At 37.0% G+C, this 16455-nt stretch overlaps 1 long non-coding RNA gene across 1 annotated transcript in view; it reads left to right on the plus strand.

Moving 5' to 3' along the window:
- LOC145552784 (uncharacterized) overlaps positions 1 to 16084 on the plus strand; it is a 69902-nt gene extending 53818 nt beyond the window's left edge. The window contains exon 5 of the long non-coding RNA XR_014088902.1: positions 15455 to 16084. This is a non-coding gene — a long non-coding RNA (uncharacterized LOC145552784). The remainder of the gene's footprint in view (positions 1 to 15454) is intronic.
- The last annotated feature ends 371 nt before the right edge of the window (positions 16085 to 16455 follow it).

Raw genomic sequence — 16455 nt, forward strand, 5'->3', positions numbered from 1 at the left:
CGTTATCTTGCAGGTGTTTTTCTGTTCAGATTTCATGTTGTACCTAACCTCATTTTGCCAGGATCACATACTCAAAGGGGAATGCAGCTTAATTCATAGCAATAATCTTAAGCGATTTGGACTGTATTTGACTGAGCTCTGTGTCACGGTCACTTCATGATCCTATCTTACTTTTATAGCTCATAGTTATTGCAGGTTTGTAACTACCTCTAGATGTGAATCTGAGGTGTCATATTTCATCTCCCAATTGAGCCTGGGGAACATTTCAGCCGATCAAAAGGTGTAAACAACATGAAGGGAGGGGCTTCGGTGGATGATACTGAAAGAAGATGGAGACACTTATTTGCTTGTTACCGGTAATACTGGCACAAGATACAAAAATGTTTGAGTATTTCTACATGTACTTGACCACATGTGTAACTAAACTGATGCAATCTTGCATTTTGACCTTGGAGATGGGCTTAGAGTTTAGAGTTCTTCCTTTTGTCTTATTGTTTGCACACAATCAATCGTGCAAAGATAATGTTCCAATTTCTAGGTGCAGCTGTGAGCACCATTTTAACCTTTTCAGAGAAGTAAAGAATACGTGCTAGAATTGAAGCTTTTTTAATGTAGTTCCAGGATACCTTTCCAAATTACATGCTCCAGTGGTGGACAGTCCATGTGAGAAGCCCGACAGTGAACATAAGATAATTTAGCACTGTTCCACAGCTTCCACTGTATTTAAGATGGACACCCAGACTTCACTCCTTCTCAGCTCCTGCTTAATATTTTAAATGCTGCAACCTGCAGTGGTCAGAGGATTGTTGTGGCAGCAGTGTGAAATGACCCTAAGCTTAGACTTGAGCAATGACTGACGTCCCAGAGCTGCTGCTGCAGTATGGCAGGGCAGCCCCGAGCAGATCGATCATGGCTTTAGCTACAAGGCTGGCATAAGCCTTAACAAATACAAATGGAAAGAGAGACCTATAGTTTCCTCATGCTCACTTTTTCAATGATGAATTGTTTTCTCGCAGCACTTCCTTTTGTGTTCTTTATCTTGGTACATCATATTAATATTCAGTGAAGCTGGACACCCAGTAAATACTATGGTCAGCACATTTTTTCATAGCATGTGGTTATTTTGCTTCTAAGGTGAAAATTGCTTAATATTTTTGTTTCAAGCAGAACACATATACAATTGCAAATGGAGTTATACAGGGTTGTTTTCAGTTACCAAAAAATTCCCACAACTGCAAATAAGATCAAATTTGTAATGCTTGAGCATTTTTTCATAGCTATCATCAAAATACAAATGTATTTTTTTCTTCAACTAAGTCATGGATTTTTTGATGGGTCAAAAAAGTCTTTTGTAAGAGCATTGCATGTGTGTATATGAGTACTACTTCAATGTTAGGGTTTAATTTCATTACTTAATCTCACGCTATATCATGTACAAACACTGCATGTCAAATACTTGAGATTTCTACAGTAGAGACCTAGTCGGATCCTATTTTTGAGCATGGCAAAATTGGATTCATTGGATGTGTGGGAAGTAAGACGGCAGCAGCTTTAGAAAGGCTAGGAAAAAAACACTGGATCAAGGGTCTGCAACCTGTGGCCCCAGAGCCACACGTGGTTCTTTGGTTCAGTTCAGCTGTGGCTCTTACAAAACCAAAAAGGAAATGCTCTGAAATCAGCTGTTCATTTTATTCCACACAACCGAGATATTATCTATTTTTTGGACCAGTTTCTTCAAACCTAAGATGTAGCTGTGCATAAAAATCCCAGTAGATGAACATTCCGAAATACTCAAGCCAGCTTTTTCAGCCCCAACAATAATACCATTTCTGAAGTTACTTAAATCCACTTTCGTCCAAATTCTAACACTTGAATTTAAATGATCTTCACTGTGCCTAAAACCCAAAATCCATTGAGTTACTGCCATGTGATTGGGTGATTTGCTGTTTGCATTAACAAGATCCTGAACAGGTGCTTTATCAAGATCCCGAGAGGACGGTAGACGCCTGATGAGGGATTACATTCAATAAAGAAAGGGTGCATTTTTCAACTACCCTTATTTACTTCCCTTATTTACTTACCCTGGAACAATAGATAGTTGAAAAGATGCTTTTCCAAAATCGATTAAAGTGAATAAAGGAAGTACATTATAGATAATTTGTTTGTGCTCATTGCTCATTAGTGACTTTTTGACTTGCGTATGCTTAACATGGAATAGAGTATTATTCTTTAAAAATGGTCTATTTGTACAGTTTGCTGTAATCTTTTCAGTTCCTGTCTAGGTTATATTTCACTCACTCTGTAGCAGAACAGTACATTGCTATTATGTTCAGTGAGTTAATTAGTTTACTTAGAAAGAAAGAAAAAAGTTTGAGATTTTTTTTTTTTTTTTGCTATACATTGAGCACGAGAGTGCTAATGCATTTATGCAACATTCCCTCCAGGGCACTACTCATTGTAATTAATTCCTTTGTAAACTGAAGTTCATTATGGCTGATTGACTGCCACAGCAAATCTAGAGAACAGAAAGTGGGTAGATGAAATTCAGATAACATGGTGTTAAGATTCAATTCCAATAGTCTGCTTGACTAACGTTATACACAATCGGGAAGAACATGTTTGAGATAAACAAAGTTTTATTAACCTTTTGTCATAAAAATAAAAATAAGTAAATCAGGTTTACATTTTTGTTTAAAAAAACTTAAATTGGCTGCAGCTGTAAGTATCATGACATGATTATACTACATACAAGATTTCATAGTGACTTTCTGCCAATAAACTCCATTCATCTCCTGATTTACAGTGTAACTATGCCAAATTGTAAGTTATCTCACAATCAACATATTTAAACATGATTTACTCATTTAGCCAAGAGGGTCAAGAGTTACTAACCTCTGAGGTCCAGCTTGGACTAGACCTAAATTCAAAAATAGGAACCAAAACTTAATTTACAACATGTCCTCTTTGATTTTTAATGGCATACTAGTAATTTTTTTTCACTGATTTTATTCAGAACAGAGTGAGCTATTACGGAGAGAATAGGAATTTCAGTGGTTGATCCCTTCTCCTCTGGTTAACAAGGGCACATTTCAGATTTCTGGCAGCTGTACTGAGCATTTTTTACAACTAAAGCCTCCACACTGCTTTCAAACATTCACCAAGGGATGGAAAAACAAAACAACGGCACCCTTGGGCAACAAGTCATGCATAACCAAGTGTATAATAAATTATGCACCATTCATGAATAATTAAACAACAAACTGAACAGAGGGTGAAAGCAAAGTACATTAGATAAACGTGATAAGGAGGGTAGATGAAATATTTTCTGTTCTGGTATGACTTGCAGTCCTCTGTTAAACCTACTCTTATTTTGAACAAGAAAAAAATTGAAAGGTTTTGTAAGAAGGAAAAAAAAATCCTGGTCAAGAAAGTTTTGTTTCCGAGAGTAAGATTTCAACTAGCAGCTCAGGCACTTATATTTTCTCCTGTTATCCCGATAATTCACCAAAAGTCTTAAATGATTTATGTGCTGGCACACAGATATTGGGATACAAAGGCCTTTTTGCACTGTAGGGCCCACCTTGGCTGCCATTGGCCCAGCCCCGTTGTCCGGCCGGAAACCGGCTCCCTCTGTATCTGCTTATCAACAAAAAACTGAGCAGAACCGAGAAGAATTACCTCAGCTTTACCCTTAAAACCCTCCTGTTGTCCTCGGGTCAAAATGACCGAGATTTGTATGTGTTTTCCCTATACACAGAAAATGAGGACAACAGGAGGGTTTTAAACAAAATCATATAATGTGCATTTTTATCCTTATACTAAATAATAATAATAATAATAAAATTCTATCTGACCTGGACTCGCGTTTGGCACAGCTGAACCGCTGCTGTGGCTTACGGGGTACGTCCAGGTTTAAAATTCAGTTTCAGTTTTATCCCTTTTTGTAGTCCACAGTGAGTTCATTTCACTTCCAAGACAGATACTCGATTCATCAAAGGTATGACCCAGAAACATAAAAGACATACAAGTTTTAGAAATGTGTCATAAAGCATAACAAATGTTTGCCTTGGAAAAATATGCTGTAGCTACAAATGACACTGTAATACTAGCCACCAAACTCTGGTGCTGTCCTCTGGTGATGGTGATTGAATTAAACACGACCAGCAGTTCAATAGTTGAACTCTATTTGAAAACAATTAAATTAAGTCTTAACTGAGAGAATGGATGAAAGGATTTTTCCCCCCTGTAATCGAAAGAGTAAGCGTTTAAATTAAATCAGCGATATGTAATGAAAATGCTAACCTTACATTCACTTCTGTGGTGTTTGACCAACAAAGATACAGAAATGGTTAATAAAGATGTAACATTAAATAAGCATCAATCTGTTTGTTTTTTTTTTAAATCAGCGTGTAAATATGTGGTTTTAGAGACTAGGAGAAGCATTTGATAATTTATTGTAATGCCACCGTATTAGCTGCTAAGCCACTTTACTCATTTTATGGCTGAAGATTGAGTCTTTACTGAATTTACATAAAACTCCTTGGCTGTATTCAATACTGTAGGCTGCCTTTCAGTTGTTTGATGAAAAGAAATGACATATAACCCAGAAACCGTAATGGGATGCAAACACAAGAGTGGGTTGTGTGAAAACTTCAGACAACTGAGTCTTCAATGTAAGACCCTGTTGGCGATTGGAGAACTTTGCTTGCCTGTGTGTCTCTCCTCTGTCTAATCTCCCCTGTTGATTTGCGACCACAGATACAGTTCATTTTGATTAGGCATGCTGGTTTAGAAAGAATTCATCACTGCAGAAAATACTTACATTGATAATTGTGGGTTGTCACCAGTCGCCTCATTCATTCAAGTGAATGCTGTAATCGATTGGTGGGGATCCAGCAGTGAAACACGTACCCAGAGTCCTCCTGCGGAGCAGATGTTTTATTGTAAAATTGGAATCACAGTGCTCACTCTGAGAACTAAGTATTTTAACCTTTTTTTTTTATTTATATATCTAATCCAGTTAAACCACTCACAGTTTAGACAATTATATACAACCTTGAAAACTCCGTGGAGTTATAAGGAAAATACTTTATTGCGGTACTGACAATTTTGTATTTTCAAGAAAAGGATGGTGAGTACTTGTACTTATCTCAGAAAATAAATACCCAGAAGCACTGCCAGTACAGATTTTAAACATGCCTGAATATAGAGATTTTATGCAAAGGATTCTTAAAAGTGGAACAAGAATTGTGCCTTTGAGGCAGAGCATTCCCTTCTGTCTTGTATGATCCCCATAAAGCTCCTCTAGTTAAATCGTGTTAGTTTTAGGTCTTGGTCATAGATGCTTTAAAGTGAAATATTTAATGGAGGTGGATTGTGGATTAAATTAGAAGGGCCCTGAGAATGTTATAAAAGTGCATGTTCTTGATGTTTGATGTTTTATCAGAAGCTGAGGTTGTACACAGTGTCCTCATTGCACCATGGAAAAAGAATGGTTTAACTTAGACAGTGAATGTTTAAAATTCATATGTCCATAAAAGTTTGCGGATTTTGAGTCAACGGGTCACATGACTTGGAAGCTATTGAAGAAAAACTCTAAATTTTGACCAACAAAATTGTAAAAAAAAAAAAAAAAAAAAAAAGGAAAATGACTTTAAATGGAAAACAAATGACTGTGCCTGACCTATACAGACTAGTAGAAAGATTTCAACGTGATTCTGAGTAAATAGGTCAGATGACTTGGAAGCTATTGAAGAAAACTATATTATTTAAAATTAGAATCATTTAAAATATTGTATATAACTTTAAAATGTAATAGAGGATATTGTGTCTCATGTAAAAGCACAAATTAGCACTGACAGTTAGTTGGTTACAATTAAAGGCATTTATTAACATATGTTTCACAGGAGTGTTTGGTTCTGTAATTTGTTGACAGTCCTTAAGTGAACCTTCGAGCGCTTGGGCCATGAGCGGTGGAGAACAGCTGGCCGACAGTAGCGTTCATAAATCGGATCAACCTTGAGCTGAACGTCCCTTACTCCACGGAGCGCGAATATCCTATATCCAACTTGAAAACAACTTCACTGCGGTCGGTTTGTTTTGGTCTGCGGCCAACAAAGATGACGCCGCATGACTGAGCAAGACGAAAACATCAAATGCAGTGACGTAGGTTCCAAATCTCAATACTAAGACAAACGAGGTGTTACACTAGCACCGTCACACCAGCAGGGGGCACACATGTTCGGGACAGAGAGTTTTATTAGAGTAAGTAGAGTTTCATGTGTAGGAGAGCGATCGTTACAGTTAGTGGTCGTATGTTTGTTACCACACTAAGAAATAAACGTTCAGCTTCCGAAGGAACCTTCGACTGTCTTTTGCTTGCCGCACCACACCGCTGTGAACCACGAAGGGAGTTAACCCTGAGGTCCCAAACCACTTCAGCCTTGGAGAAAGAAGGAGCTCCCCTGTGTTTCCCCCACAAAGTTTGGAGGTTCAGCAGGAAAGATTAACAGAGATAATTAGTCCAGATTTGTAATTTATTGAACATTCAGAAACTACTACAGCTGTGATGCGCCACAGCAAAGGTAAACAAAGGTAAAACAACCCGAACAGGTGATCAACTCTAAACCATTCGCACATTTTTACTCTCTTTGTCATGTGAGCACACCCGTTGCCATGGCAACCGCCTGCGCTCTCCAAGCCGACCCGAGATTATGTTAAAAACATAACATTCAGTTCGTTACAATATTAGGTTTTCAGACTTGATATTTATTTTGCGATCATTAATAAGCGCTCTTATGAACACAGTGGTGGTTGATTAGTTAATTTTAAACTCCTGCTCTGCTAGTTATTTTGGTAATGGAACCAAAATGCACAGAACTGCGCAACACCTTGTCGAAACAATTACTGAGATTATTATTGTTGTTGGGTCATTAATTTGAACACGTTTTATTGATTTTTTTTTTGTTCTTTAATAAAGTTACGAACATTTTGATAAGGAGTCAGGAGGAAGTGCTGGTCTCAGAATCCTGGCGGCGTTCAGTTTGTCACCTTAATGCCGAGATCGACTCAAAACCTTTCGCGATCGATGTATTATTTCACCTCTGCTCTATCAAAGAACAGTTCAGAAACAACATAAAATGAGAAAAAAAACTATTCATTAACTGATTAAGTCATGCTTTAGATTGTTCTTGAAAAACTAAACAGTCACGGCTGATGGGTGCACTTTTTAGAGCTGACAGCCGCTCCCATCTTTTGCAGGTACTGCGTACACCCGCTAAATCTTTTAGGGGTACGCAGTACCCGACTGTACCAGCCTACTTTCACCCCTGCTTGTGACCACAACTTCCTTCAGTACTACATGTTCAGGCTGAATGAAGGGAGTCATTGTTGTGGACAAATTCTGCTCATGACTTTTAGTAGAATTGGGAAAATAAACAAGCTGAAGCTTAAACTGAAGCATGAAATTATTATATAAAGGGCTTTCTCAGACGGGCAGGAAACTACTGCATGTGACACATCAATTGTGCCCTACTTGATGCCAGTCTACTGTATAAATCCCAATAACATACATTGAACTTTACTGTTGTACGTTTTCACAAAGACTAACAGAATATTTCCATGTCTGAGACTGAAATCCCAAAATAATCAACTTAAACGGCCCTCCTATACACAGATTGATGAGTGTGTGTTTATATGCATCGTGGGAGTGGGGTGTCAGCTCCTGTCAGGAGAGTGAAAACTTTTTCAATTACAAGTTTAAGGTGAACTTAGATGGAGTGGAGTTGAATTATCAGAGCACTGCATTAACTGAGACATTTACCATTATAACCACATCAGTGGAACTGTATCATTAATCTGTCAACACAACAAAACCCAGCCAGGTGAAACTCTGTTGCTGGAGTGTATACATAGCTCAACAGATCCAGGGGAAAAAAAGCAGCTGTCACACCGAGGATGATGCTGTGAGCACTGGAAAATAATCAAAAGATAAATAAATAAAATGCTTGAAACCACTGTTGTTCAATGTCAAGCTGTCCTCCTGTCCAGTGTGACATGATTTGCTGAGGTAGCTCCTCTGCTTTATATTGGTTTGTAGAAGGCTACTCAGCAGTTGTCCCATGAATGATAGCTGAGCTTTCCCTCTGCTACCTTTTCATTGCCGACATGTTGACCCCAAGGAAATCTCTGTCTGAGGGCAAATGTGTGTCTGCTCTTATATTAAAGCCTGACAGAGCACAAAGGTATGGATTCTTCCTTTAAATGTGGGGGGCAGATTTTGATCCCAGTAAACAGGAAGGGATTTTTTTTATCATTAAGACATGTTTGTTCATTTGGGGCTTGAGATTTTGATAATATTTACTTTAATATTTATTTTCAATATTTTGTACAAACTTGCAGGCACCGTTTCTACAATAATATACAGAAACCAATGTTTCCATGCACGGATGTGTGCGAGTTAAATTTGAGGTGTTTTTAGGTCAAACGGGTCTAAAGGCTCTCCAAGGGCAAGAAAAGCAGTTGGATACTCTACGGGGGAGTTATGAGAAATACATGTCCTTGTTTTAGCTTGCTGGCACTGCCAAAGGAACCATGTGGCTACAAAACAGCTGGCTGATAGTCAGTGTTTCCATGTCACTTGTCTTTGAAACATTTTTCAGAACAACAGAGTATATGGCACAGTTGGAGGTATGTGTCTATTGTGTCTCCGAGGTGTAATAATTACAGTGGACTTGCAAAGAAGATGTGGGTTTTTGAAGACACGCTAGGAATGGCAGGAAGAAGGAGTGCTAAGAGGCAAAAAGACACACAGCAGATGTTTTCTTTATGCCTCGGTAACAGAGATGCACACTTCAAAGCAGACAGAGCATTCATGTAAGTAACTTAAGCTGAATATTTTTCTTATGGGTGACTAAATTAAATAATTAAGGAGGAATTGATTATGTGTGTTTTATACCTAGCCTGCATAGTCTTGGGTTTATTTTTGAGTCTTTTTTGACAGAGAACTACAATGTGCTTTTTCTCCAGTCTGTATGGCTCACAATCAGTTCAGGTGAGCTTGATTCAGTTCAGTTCAATTATCTACTACTGAATAGTTACTTTGCAACGTACTTCACAAAATGGTCCAGTTTACATCCATTTGTGTATAATTAGTGTTGGTACAATACAATTCAATTCAACAAATTCTGAACCTTTATAGAAGGATGTGACAGTTTGAAGAAATTGAGAGGTTTAGAGGGTCTGAGTGACAGACTTTTTAGTGTCAACTTCAATATGCAGTAAAAGTAAAAAAAAAAAAAAAGAAGAAATTAAACAATCTTTCAACTTAGGAGTCCTGCTTAGAACACAATGAAAGTTATTTGAGAATAACTTCAGTTACCCATGTCTAAAAACTGGCTTTAGGTACAAAGTAGCAGCCATGAGCTACTAGTTTAAACAGTGGACAAATTAATCATCAGCTAGTGTAATAATATCTATGTAAAGCAGGAGTTTTGGCAGGTTGTTGGTGTGGAGCACATAGGTGCAATGCAGCACAATGCCAAGGACTATAACAGCAATGAGCTGATAAATAACAAGTCCTACACATCAACATTTAAAAGACTGTTTGTCCAGTCCATCACTTTATAATGAGAGGTTATTTTTACAAATAAATTGTGGAAAAAAGCTGTATAATTGACTCAACTGCCCATTCGTGGCATTTTATAGTTTTTGACAGTACAAATAGGAAAAGAGTGAACAATTATAGTTTATTTCGCAAAATTGTCCATAAAAAGCCTGTTCTGTCAAAACTATGTCAAAACAACTTGCATTCATCCTTCCATAACCACTTATCCAGGGTTGTGTCACGGGAGCAGCAGCTCCTGTGAGGGCAGTTTCTATATCGACTTGGGGGAATCCCAAGGTGTTCCCAGGCCAGTCGAGGAATATGGTCCCTCAATCGTGTTCTGGGTCTTCCTTTGAGTCTCCTCCCAGTGGTACGCGCCAGGAACACTTCACCAGAGAGGTGTTCAGGATGCATCCTAACCAGATGCTGAGCCTCAGATTGTTTTCTGGGGTCGACTGTTGTTTTAAATGTTACCCAATAGCTTATGTTTGCTCATGACATGCTCCAGATCGACTCTATGAAGCTTACCGGAAATTGCCTGCAATGTAAACATCCACCCTCTACTGCGAAAAGAGAGAAGTGCCGAGCTGAACGAAGTTATTTGGACGCGTGACCAACACTTCCCCTGCTGCCATTGCTAAAACTACAGGCAGGCTACAGCACAGAAAATGTATGTAATTGTTCACAACTTCTCCTTCTGTTTACATATTGGCCAAGTAGATATTCTTCCAGAGGAAATCCAAGTCAATGGGAGAAAGCCCAGGCTGAACTGTAAATGAGATTTGAATCAAGCAGGATAGCACAGGAAGGCAATGGCCAGGCCAGGTAGAGGTTTATTCAAATTAATGTCTGCAAACATCAGTGATGTGAGGCAATGCTATAGGAAAATTATTACTTCAAATGATTGCTGCATGAAGTTCTATAAGCTTTTATATTTAGGCCTTATTTTTACGAAACAACTGACCATCTGGAATATGTTGTCTTATATACTTCTGTTTACTTGCGTAATTTTACAACTTAGCAAAGACCAGATGTTTTTGTTTATTATGCCTATTTATATAAAATTACATTTTTAAACTTCCACACTTATTACATGCTCCACTCCGAAGCATGATTAGTACATTGTGTCCTGTTGCACTAGAAACCTACTATAAAAAAAGAACTAGGAAAAACTCAGTGAAATTACAAGAACAGTGTACACCAACAACTCCTCGAACACAAAAACATTGCAAATGATATGCAATGGCTGCAGAAACTATAAAAAGACTGTATGGTTCAAAATGTTGTGACTGAGTTGCCCGAAAGGATCCCAACAAACTCAGTTGACATCCTGAAAGCCCGAAGTGATGGACTAGCCAATCCCCTCCTCTAGTTATCCCTCTGTTTGCGATAAGCTGGAACAATTGTTGTCACTGAACTTTAAAATGCCACTGTAAGCAGTGATGGATTTTGGAAGGTTGTAGGAGGCCTGATGATATTGTGTGGCCAATCTCAGAGAAGAGGCATAAATGTCATAAGTCAGAACGGGGATTATTGACTGAAAGGAAATTCCATTTAGAGAGTAGTGCTCGGCAGTTCTGACGTTACACAATCCATAAAATATTAATTATGGTTTATGTGTGCAATTTGTTAAAACATAATTATCATCCTACAGCAATCCACTAAAATAATGATCATTGTAATACATGCACCAATAAGATAACCAAAAACGAAAGGCTACGAGTCTAGAAAGACTTATTGATGCCAGGCTGACACATTTTTTTTATTGGTATTTATTGATGAAGTTTATCCTCCTCTGCTTAGGTGATTTGCATTTAAAATTATTTTATGAAGGTCAGCATCATTTATTTTAGATGGATAGATGCTCTTGTTTGTTTCCAGCACTTTACACCTGAGAAATGAATAGATCCAAGTGCTGACATTTCTGAGATCTGTTACTGTGGTTACATAATAATTTGGTAATAATAAATGACCCAGGCTTTTAATGGAGAAAGAATGAGGTCAAACAACACTGGGGCATCATTATTAACTTCTTTCAATGCTTAGCTGTCTTACAGTATTTTCAAAATGATAAATGCTTCCATTAGTTGCCTTGTGATAAGAATACAAGCCTTCTTAATTTATTGGGGATTTATACAAGATTATGTGCTTTATAGGAATTGATAATGTTTGTTTTTTTAATTTGGTATTTTTGTATCTTGCCACTAAAAGGCAAATTCCAAAGTGACTTTCTAATTATCCAAGTTGGGTGTCATCTAACTATTTCAGATAATAAAGGCAAATGACAGAGTTAATGATGCAATTAAATTCAAACTCAACTTTCTGCTCAAAATTTGGCTCCTTGATCACACCACTGCTTATGTGCTTTTTGTGTTTGAAAACACATATATTTAAAAGACGTATGCCTTCGATAGTAGTATGTGTAATTTGATCTTTAGCTAAGTCAGACTTTGTATATCAATTTAATAGATGATTCTCATTTATGTGCTTTTCATCTTAAATTAATGCAATATTTTGACTGTACTGATGGGCTACAGTCGCTGGTATGTTTTGTGTGACCCAATTCTGACCTTGATTTTCCTACACAGATGGGCCAGATTTATGAACTTAAATAGGCTTATCTGGCTTATTCAGCTGACTCAATCTCACCCATAATTGATATATTAGAGTTTAAAATGCCCCCTAGTTTTTGGTCTGGTTTGCCTCAAAAGAAATCTAAACGACCAATATTATAGTTTTATGAATTCGCCTTGAAAATATGATGAAAAATATGAGTTATTTATTTACAACACTCCAAATAATCAACAATTAGTTGAGGTTAAATGATATTAAATATCTTTACAAAATAAATTTGTGCTGTAATGCAATTTCTTTAATTAACCTTTTCATCTGATTATTATTTCTAAAATAAGTTTTTCTTAAGGTGAAAGCTAAGGTGGGCATGACAGATAACAGTTTTTGAATTTATTAACTTTTTTGAAACATATTAAAAAAACAACACAATTAATGTTTAACAACTAAATTTATCTTGATTTCTATGATAGCATACATTATATTCATCTCATTAGAGCAAAACAAATACATGCCTGAGGACAGAATAATATAGGCCCACAAAATTAAATGGGATTGCAGCGGATTATCCAGGAAATAAAGGAGGTAGTAAAATACATTATATGCAGATTACAGTAAACCGGATAATCTGTTTGTTCTAAATGGGTTTTGGCTATTGGAAGCTACATCCGCTTGTCCCTCAGGAGCTGTTTCACTGATGCCATCTCCTGCTGCCAGTGTCTAGGCAAATATATCATTTGTGTTTTTTAATCTCTACCTGCAAAAAAAGATGTATTTTCTGAACTACAATACAGTGCATAATATTTAATGATGTGAATAAACAGTATATCAAAATATGTCACATACTTGAGTCTCATTTAGATTGTGGAAGATATTTACAATAATCGATATAGTGCAATACATTCAGTGTCATGTATGAGTTGTTTTTTAGCCAAGAAGAGCCATTTGACAAAACGAATTACAGCAGCTTGCTAGTGCTGAGATCTTCAGAGTGCAATTTGTTGGAGTTTGGTGGATTTAGCAACGACTGGCTGGAAGGGGCGCTGAGAACTGACACAGCTACTTTAGCTGGTCAGAATCATGATTGTGATGACATGGTAAGGTTTTGAGTTGTCTGTGAAGACATGGCCAGATGGGAAAGTGAGAAGGAAACTGGTACCCAAATGGTGAAGCTCCTAAAGGTTCTACTGCAGATGAGTATTGACCATTTCCTAGTTGTAAGAGGTTATTCATTAAACTTCTCCAGGAAAAGCAGGCACAAAAAACACAGGAAAGCAAGGAGACGGAGGAAGCAACTCAAAGAGAACCAATATAGGATACAAGACAGAACGAATACATTCAAAATAAAAATGCTGCCAATATATATATATATATCACTTGATTCCAAAAAATGCTTAAAATGTATGCTTTTTCAGCATTTGACCATATAGCAAGGCAAAATCACTATTCTACTCTACCTGTTTGAAAGGGTCAGTGCTGTTTATTTTTGTATATATTTTTACAGTGGAAAAAAAATACACAGCCACAGAGAACGTCATATAAAAAAACCAATGAATAAAAAAAATAAAGTGAATCCTATGTTTCTATTTGTGGAATATGTTGGTAGGTATTTGTGAAATATGATAAGGTTTTTCAGGGTAAACAAGCTCAATATATTTTATTAAAAGTGTGTTAAATACTGAAGACATTCGGTATTTAACGGAAAAGACACAACAAAATCTTGTCCAATTAAGGAAAAAAAAAAAAGTCATTCCCCAATTCCACAGTCTAATCTAAAACAAAGCATATGTTCATTAGCGATAGGTCATGCTGCAAAGAAAAACTGGAGCAAATGTCCAAAAACATTTGTAGCTTTTAATCTTATAGTGTTAAATTCCAGAATGATCACACTGAAAAGAATAAGAAGCATGAGACATCATTATATCACAATAATGCAGACTGGGCAAAATAGTTGAAAAACCAGGGAGCTTTACAGACACGTCTGGGGCGATGGCACTCTGGGCTGGAAGCAAACAACAAGTTCCTATGAAAAATAGCATTAACAGTTGGCTGCTCTTCAGCAGGGTTGTAGGTTCAAGGAGATTCACAGCTCTGCCAACATGATGATGGGTAATCTAACATGACAATATTATTGTGTAGGAGGGCACAGTTGGCACTTTCCCTCGCCATCTCTGCTCCACTCCAGTCTGCTCCATTACCGCACACAACAGGACAATTGTTCTCTTTGTGAATGCTTCCATCAAATATGCACAGATGGAAAAGAGCACATGAAAGTCAGGGATGGCGATAAAAGAGAACAGCCTGAGAAATGTAATAGAAACTGGGCCACACAGGGAGAATCAACAAGACAAAATCTTTTTTATTTTTTTTTTATTTTTTGATAGAATTTCACTAATTGGTTTACTACATTAGTTCACTTGAAACTTAGTTTAGAAAAGTTTAAATAAGTGAACATAGAACAGTTGGAATCCTAAATTTAAAAAAAATATTGATAAGAGCACAATTAAAGCTCGTTGCAGCCCTTATGAAGTTTTATATTCATATGAGAAGGAGCAGAATTACTCATTCAAATAACCTTGCTTAAAATAGAAGAGCACTTCATTAATCTTGATGTCAGTCCCAAGGATAAATGGGAAAGGTAATTAGAGCTAATAGAAATTTCATTTTCTATTCTATTTTATGGAGGTATTATTCACCATCTGTCAGCAGTGGAGGAAAATACTGGACAGTCCAAAACTGGTTTGTCTGCTAGATGATAAAAGGTGTTTTAGATTTATTTTGGACCACTTTTTCCAACTTTTGTACTTTATCACATCAACAATAATAATACAGCTATGTATGGAGGACTATTGTAAACAGATTTATTTAATTTTGAGTATGTGGCATAATAAGCTTCACTGAATGTCCCAGAAACAGTCAAGCATCTGTTTTATATTAATAGAAACATACGTATGTATGTAGAATATTTTTCAAGAGTAAATATTTTTTTATTCACATCAAAAACGTGCAGGTGTGACCGGTGGATTTTTGCGTTGTGTGTGTTGTGTGGTGATCAGACAACCCACAAGACACCAAGTCTGGGTTTGGAGGCGGTCTCCGTTTATTTAATCTGTCAATCGGGAGATATTAGCATTAGCACCTAGCATGTGCTCCAGTTCTCCAACCTGATCTAAACAAAATAATAGTTAGCATGCATTAAATGATATAAAGGTGTAATAGTGTTACGGTCACTGACCTCTAGGGGCTCTCTTTCTGAGAGCTCTGTGTTTTCTGTTTCAGTTCTACCTGATTGCTGCAGGTGAAGTGTGTTGGGGCTCGTCAGCCGCCATATATAAGCAGCAAGCTGGAGATGCCAGAGCCCTCCTTTTGTTTGACCTGGGCCATGAGCTGTGACTCTGCTTGAGAGCTGTGTGTGTGAACCGACTTAAGTTTGCTGTGAGCAACTCTGTACAATTATCCAAGAAGGTGGAAGCTGGTAGGGGTTCTCTGCCATTTTTGTTGTAACCTGTTTTCTCCTGTTTTTTGGTTAGTAAGGGAGTTTAGGTTTTGTATTTTCTTTTAGTTCTTCTTTAGAAAGTGGTTGTTTTATTTTATAGTTATAAGGGGGTGTTTTGTTTATTATTTTGGCCTTGGAGACCCTGAAGCTTAAAGCGCCCCTGTGTTTTTTTTTTCTTCTATACTTGTTTTAGCAGAATTGTAAAATAAATTATATTTTTGTTACTCATCAACTGTTCGGATTACTTTTTGTTTTATGTTAAAGCCCAGTGCCACAATTTACTTTAGGGATTTTAGGGTGGGGTTGTAACAAATAGCAACTCAAATGAAAATATCCAAACACATCATTAATACAGAAGGAAAAATAAACATTTGAACAATATTAGTGAAAGGATTACAATAGATTATAAAACTAGCCTCTCCCCAGTGGAACGAATAACAAAAGGGAAGAGGAAATTAATAACTTAATATTTATAATAGTCCTGGAGGACCCTGAACAAAAAAAGAAGAAAATAAGGCGGAGTTGGAGGACCAAACCCCTTATAGCAGACACAGAGGAACACAACAACAGTCAAGTAGAAGTGGACAAATACATGAAAGAACACATTTTGTGGAAATATACAACTATTAATATAGACCCAGTTACACAGGGAGATGTCTTCACCACAATCTCACTACACACTAGTTTAAAGAGGCTATAAATCTGAACTGAAAGTAGGCATGTCCCAATCTGACTCCAGATTTCAGCTCGGATATCAGTTTACTCCATTTTGAAAATACTGATA

This window comes from Poecilia reticulata, chromosome 9, assembly GCF_904066995.2.
Source record: "Poecilia reticulata chromosome 9, P_reticulata-male-v2, whole genome shotgun sequence".
Taxonomy (NCBI): Eukaryota; Metazoa; Chordata; class Actinopteri; order Cyprinodontiformes; family Poeciliidae; genus Poecilia; species Poecilia reticulata.